Consider the following 6696-nt stretch of genomic DNA (forward strand, 5'->3'; position numbering starts at 1 on the left):
GCTCACTGCTGCTCTCTCCTTGTGCAGGGTGACTGGTCTTGTCTCTGCCCCCTCCTGTAATAAAGACTGCTCACTGCTGCTCTCTCCTTGTGCAGGGTGACTGGTCTTGTCTCTGCCCCCTCCTGTAATAAAGACCGGTCACTGCTGCTCTCTCCTTGTGCAGGGTGACTGGTCTTGTCTATGCTCCCTCCTGTAATAAAGACCGGTCACTGCTGCTCTCTCTCCTTGTGCAGAGTGACTGGTCTTGTCTCCGCCCCCTCCTGTAATGAAAGACCGGTCACTTCTGGTGTTTTATGTGAATTGAGCCTTGTCTGTCTATTGGCTTTATCTCAGCAGTAGTTCACTTCCTGACACACATGTGGAGATTCCACACATTAGAATAGGGGATGCAATCTTGCAAATATGAGACAGCAAACGCAGGGCAAAGTCAACATTGCATCCAAAAGTTCTGATAATTGTCACAATTGTAACTGAAAAGTAGCGAGAACTCCCAACGTTTCCTCTCCCTGTGGACGGAGGGGGCGGAGCACAGCATGTGTCAGCGATGGCGGCTCCGCCCTCCCCCATCTCGCCGGAACCGTCTAATTGTTTGCAGGTTGAACAGAAGCAGCAGATGTCCGTCCGGGATTCTCCTAATTTTAGGTCTGTCAGAAATAGCCGCTTGTGGGTGACACATGTCCCGGCCGGGGTCAGAGGCTGCGGAACCTCGGGGACACTTTACTGTCCTGGAGCAACCCAGCACCCGGAGGAAAGAGAACCCGTCATTGAAATAAAGCAATGCAACCCTAATGCATGCAACCGACCGCTGTTCAGTGTCCCAGAATGCATTGCACACACGCAACGGTGACCAACAGAGAAGCACATTACTGCATCCATCCGTCCAATATATTACAATAGTCAGATAGAAGACTGAAGGGGAGGCCACGGTTCCTCTTTAATTACAATGTTTTGTATGAGGTGATGAGGTCGGAGATTTCGGAGGTTTTCGGTTTCTCCGTCTTCATAGATCTCTGGACTCCGCGCCGCGTCTGCCGATCAGACGACGTCCTCAGAGGACGCGTGTTAGTTGCGCTGTTATTGATTCGCCGGCCTCCGTAGCGGGTTACATGAGCGCCATAATGTCCCCGCTGACACCTTCAGTAAATCTATTGTGCGCTGTAATATATTAGCGGCAGAATCCATTTATTATCATTAGGAGCGCGGCGGTTCAGGAAACGGGGCGGTGTGACTGCTCGCCGCGTCTGATGGATCACATCAAACAGATGGCGCGATGCATTTACATATGACACTCCGCCGCCGCCACAAAACACTTTAACAGACCCGGAGCACGGGAAGAATTTACAGCTGAAGTTTAATCTGATTATATTCTCCTCCCCTCCCCCACCAATATATTTATATAAAACCTTTACGTTTTCACTACATACATTATTTTATACCTGGTGATGTCATCACCGGGTCTCTGTGCTTCTCTATGCCATGGCTGGGGGAGGGGTACATTGCTTCCTATTAAAAAAAAAATGATGGGCAGGTGTCAGTACGGAGGGGTGGCAGGCTGGCTACATTTGCTTCTACTAACACCCACATGTGATGCCGAGCCCCCATGATTGAAAGAACTGAATGAAAGGGGCGGAGCCACGGACAGTCAGGCTGGTGAGCAAAGTGATAGATGATTATAGGAAGTCGATGCATTGGCGTCACAAGGGGGGTGCGGCCCGCACCCGGGTGACACCAATGGAGGGGGTGACACCAAAATGACTGACAGTCATTTTGGTGTCACCCCCCTCTGAAAAGTTGGGCACTCGGTCATGGACGGCATGTGCGGTGACGTCACGGTGGGGTGTCACCCGGTAACCCGGTCACGGTGGGGTGTCACCCGGCCTCAGGACGCCCGAGTTGATGGGTTATAGGAAGTCGATAGAATATAGGAAGTCGATAGATTACACGAAGTCGATAGGAAGGATTATAGGAAGTTGATTGATTACAGGAAGTCGATAGATTATAGGAAGGTGATAGATTATAGGAAGACGATTGATTACAGGAAGTCGATAGGAAGGATTATAGGAAGTCGATAGATTATAGGAAGTCGATAGGAAGGATTATAGGAAGTCGATAGGAAGGATTATAGGAAGTCGATAGGAAGGATTATAGGAAGTCGATAGGAAGGATTATAGGAAGTCGATAGGAAGGATTATAGGAAGTCGATTGATTACAGGAAGTCGATAGGAAGGATTATAGGAAGTCGATAGGAAGGATTACAGGAAGTCGATAGGAAGGATTACAGGAAGTCGATAGGAAGGATTACAGGAAGTCGATAGGAAGGATTATTGACACTTTGTGAACAGATTTTGTAACAAAAATGAAACCCCCTCCCCCCCAAATCAGGAACTTTTCCATAGACAAACGTCCGGGTCCGTCCCTGGAAATCCGAGATATTCAGCAGCCATGCAGAGGGAGAAGAGCCGCCGTTCGCCATCGCCGCTGCTGTTGCGCGTTTTGCATTTCTCTGGATTTTTCCCCGCGGAATGCGCGGCGAACATGAAATCTAATTGCAGGAAAGTTGAACACAAAGGCGGCTCTCCCTGCTGGTCACTCTGAGTTATTTATTAGGAATCCTTTAAGGGCTTTTTAGAGCTGATTAGAGACTTCTTTCATCATGTGTCTGCTCCATCTTCAAACAGCGTCCCTGGAAGTCCTCCGCTCACTAACAAGAGAGGGGGAGGGAAGATCAATAGATAGAAGAGAGAGAGAGATAGGAGAGAGAGAGAGAGAGAGAGAGAGAGGGAAGATCAATAGATAGGGGGAGTGAGATAGGAGAGTGAGGGAGAGAGAGAGAGGGAAGATCAATAGATAGGGGGAGAGAGAGAAGAGGGAGAGATCGATAGAAGAGAGAGAGAAGAGAGCGATCAATAGCTAGGAGATAGAGAGGGAAGATCAATAGAGAAGAGAGAGAGATCGATAAGAGAGAGAGAGAGAGAGAGATAGGAGAAAGAGAGGGAGAGAAGAGAGAGAGAGAGAGAGAGAGAGAAGATCAATAGATAGGGGGAGAGAGAGAGGGAAGATCAATAGATAGAAGAGAGAGAGATCGATAAGAGAGAGAGAGAGAGAGATAGGAGAAAGAGAGGGAGAGAAGAGAGAGAGAGAGAGAGAGAGAGAGAAGGTCAATCGATTGATCGATAGATAATCAATAGATAGATGTCTCCCTATATAATACTGGTAGTATAACTGATGGATTTCTGTATTCATATTATCTCCCTATCACAGCGCTAATCAGGCTGGGAGTGGGAGGGTCTTTGCCGTGATCCAATCAGGTCATAGTACACTGCGGCCAATCTAACATAACGAGCACGTGGGAGCGTTCTGACAGATTTCCTCATCTCTTCCTGCAACACAATGTTACATTATATCAGAGGAAGCTCGTTGCTGATTGGTTGCTATAGGATACTGTAAAAAAAAATAAAAAAATCTTGATAGACCGCCAGGCCACGCTGCGTTCGCAGGCCCCCGATGTGCGCAATATGTAGCCAGCCCTGTACCCAGAATCCTCTGCACCTCCGTCTGGTCTGTATCAGCATGCAGATTCTGGCAATTGTCTCCTTTAATCAGCTGGACAGCTACATCTTGGGAGACACAAACTTCTCTTTTAAGCCAAACAAATGGTCAGATTTCCACCTCCTTGGCTGGAGCGGAGACTGTGACACCAGAGGGATTGTGGGAAATCAGGTGGAGGGGGGTGGGGACCCAAGTCCTGGAAATCATCAATTAGGAGGGTCCCTTCAGCAATCAAGTCTAAACTTTAACAGCCTGTGTACAATCACACCTCGGCATCTGTCACACAGGTAATTAAATCCCCAGAACGGCGCCCCCCTGCCGATTTCAAAGCCCTCCCCCCTCCTCCGGCCCAGCATGAAACACTGGCTGTGCGGATCAATAAAACTCTGCGCCGCACCCAGAAAAAGTGTTAAATCCTTCAGTTCCTTCACATCAGGTTTAAATCACGAGAAACAAATGTGAATCAAAGGCGAGCGGCGGAGATTTTTCATTGGGAAGTGGAAAAGTTACTTTTTAGGTGGCGGAGGGACCGTGAAAGTAAATTTCACAAAAACCGTAAAAGATGCAAAAAGTTCGCGAAGGAACCGTTGAAGTTTTTGGCGCAGAAAACGACGAAATATTGCAGTATAGGAGCGTTAAGGACTGGAAGTGAGGGCGAATCTCCACCGGGGACAGGACGTGATGGCGAATCTCCACCGGGGACAGGAAGTGATGGCGAATCTCCACCGGGGACAGGAAGTGATGGCGAATCTCCACCGGGGGCAGGAAGGGCTGGAAACCCGTCTGTGTGTTGGAGATTGTCCCCTCACTTCCTGCTCTGGTTACAATGTTGCCACTAGGGATGAGATTTGGGTTCGGGTTGGACGTGGATTCGCAGGTTGATGGACCCGCCCCAAATCACAATACCCCCAGTGCCAGGGGCGTAACTACAGATCGCGGGGGCCCCATAGCAAAATTTTAATTGGGCCCCATGGCAAACCCTTAAAATCTAAATCAAGGACAGGTAGCAGGAGAGCTTTCTGCATCGGATATCAACTCTTCTTGATTGGAAATGCCATAAAGGGTACAGGGTCAACAGCAACTTCAGCAATCCTTCATGGGGCCCCCTTCCACCCCCAGGCCCCATAGCAGCCGCATGGGCTGCTGTGGCTATTGTTACGCAAAGTGTACATGTTACCCCCAACGTGTACATTTTGCACTTCCTAAATGACAGCTTCCTGACGCTGTGGTTATGTAAACATGGAGGGATCCCGTGTGACATCATTGACCAAATATGGTCAACGACATCACCTGGGATCCCCGCCTGTCTGTTTACATTACAGCAAGGGAAATCCCAGGTGATGTTGTTGACCATATTTGGTCCATGATGTCACACGGGATTCCCACCATGTTTACATAACCACAGTGTTGGGGGTCTATCACTTAAGGTAACGTGTAAACATTGGTGGGCGTCAGGGCGTCCTGACCGATGACGGATTCACGTCGCTGGACATTGTGAATGACGCTGGGGAACATTTTTAACCATTTAACCAAGGTGGTTGTGTTTGTTTTTTTACATTTAAATGTTTGTGGCAATGGGGAAGAGGTGCTAATATACCTTTAATCTCATTCCTCTGAGAGAGGGCGGATATCTGGGGGGATTGGGGCACTGGAGATGGAGAAGGGGCCCGTATCCCTCAACATTGGGACAAGGTGACTTGGAAGCAAAACGTACTCTTTGTTTGTAAACAAAGCCAAGTGATTGTTATCTCAGTACTGCCATCACAAGGCGTTTGATACGGTACTAAAGGAACGGGTACAGAGAGTATCAATAAATGGCGCCCTTTCAGACTCGGCTAGTGTCATTAGCGGTGTGCCTCAGGGTTCTGTGCTGGGACCCATGCTATTCAACCTGTTTATTAACGACATCGGGGACGGAGTACACAGCGATATCTCAGTGTTTGCTGACGATACCAAAATTGGGAGGGTAATAGAAACGGACCAAGATAGTGTAACATTGCAGGAGGACCTGGATAGAATAGGGGGGTGGGCAACTTTATGGCAGATGAGGTTTAATGTTGATAAATGCAAAGTTATGCACTTTGGGAGGAATAATAGGCAAATGGGTTATACAATTATGGGTATGCCCGCTAGGGAAGTCGGAAATGGAGAAAGATTTGGGGGTCATTGTAGACCACAAACTCAATAATAGATTACAGTGCCAGGTTGCTGTAGAATCTTGTCCTGCATCAAGAAGGGAATGTTTTCCAGGGACAAGTCTATATTTGTGCCACTTTACACATCAATGGTTCGGCCCCACCTGGAGTATGCGGTGCAGTTTTGGGCACCGGTCCACAGGAAGGATGTCCTTGAACTGGAGAAAGTCTAGCAGAGGGCGACCAAACTAATAAAGAGGATGGAGGACCAGAACTATGAGACACAGTTACTAAATTTAAACATGTTTACGTTAGAAGTAAGGAGATTAAGGGGGGACATGATTTTCATGTACAAAATGTTCCATAGTCATAGCAACATTAGCAACAAACTCTTTGAGATTAATTCCGTAACGAAGACTAGAGGACACCACCTAAAACTGGTAGAAAAAAAAATTTAAACACAAGGGGCGGAGGGGGTTCTTCTCAGTTCGCGCGGTTAGGGTCTGGAACTCTCTGAAACAGGCAGTAATTTCAGCTAATAGTGTGGAATCGTTCAAGAAGCTTTTGGACGACTTCCTGAGAGACCGAAATGTACAAGGGTACAGGTACTCTTAAGAATGAGAACACTCATGGACCTATACACACACACACACACACACACACACACACACACACACACACAACAGGTTGGACTTGATGGACTTATGTCTTTATTCAACCTCAAATACTATGTAACTATCACATGACTATCACATGGCTTTGTTTATAAGCAATGGGTCTGTGTTCCGGCCAGGGTTGGCATAGTTTATCAACAACCCAAAAATGGTTCCCATGGCTCTTCTTGTCGCCTCCGGGGCAAAATTTGAGGCCGACTTTAACAAAAATTTCAAATGAAAATTGGATATTTTCTCTGTAAAATCAATGACGATAAAATCCCTCCACTCTCCCCTCTGCTGATGGCGCTGTGTACGGGCGCTGCTCTCTAAAATCTCTAAGCCACCCGGATACAATA

General features: G+C 47.7%; 1 protein-coding gene across 1 annotated transcript in view; it reads right to left on the bottom strand.

The window, feature by feature from the left end:
• GLI2 (GLI family zinc finger 2) overlaps window positions 1-6696 on the bottom strand; it is a 126903-nt gene that overhangs the window by 82520 nt on the left and 37687 nt on the right. The window lies entirely within an intron of this gene.

The sequence above is a fragment of the Nanorana parkeri genome, unplaced genomic scaffold (genome assembly GCF_000935625.1).
Source record: "Nanorana parkeri isolate BGI_ZX_2015 unplaced genomic scaffold, ASM93562v1 scaffold320, whole genome shotgun sequence".
NCBI classification, from domain to species: domain Eukaryota; kingdom Metazoa; phylum Chordata; class Amphibia; order Anura; family Dicroglossidae; genus Nanorana; species Nanorana parkeri.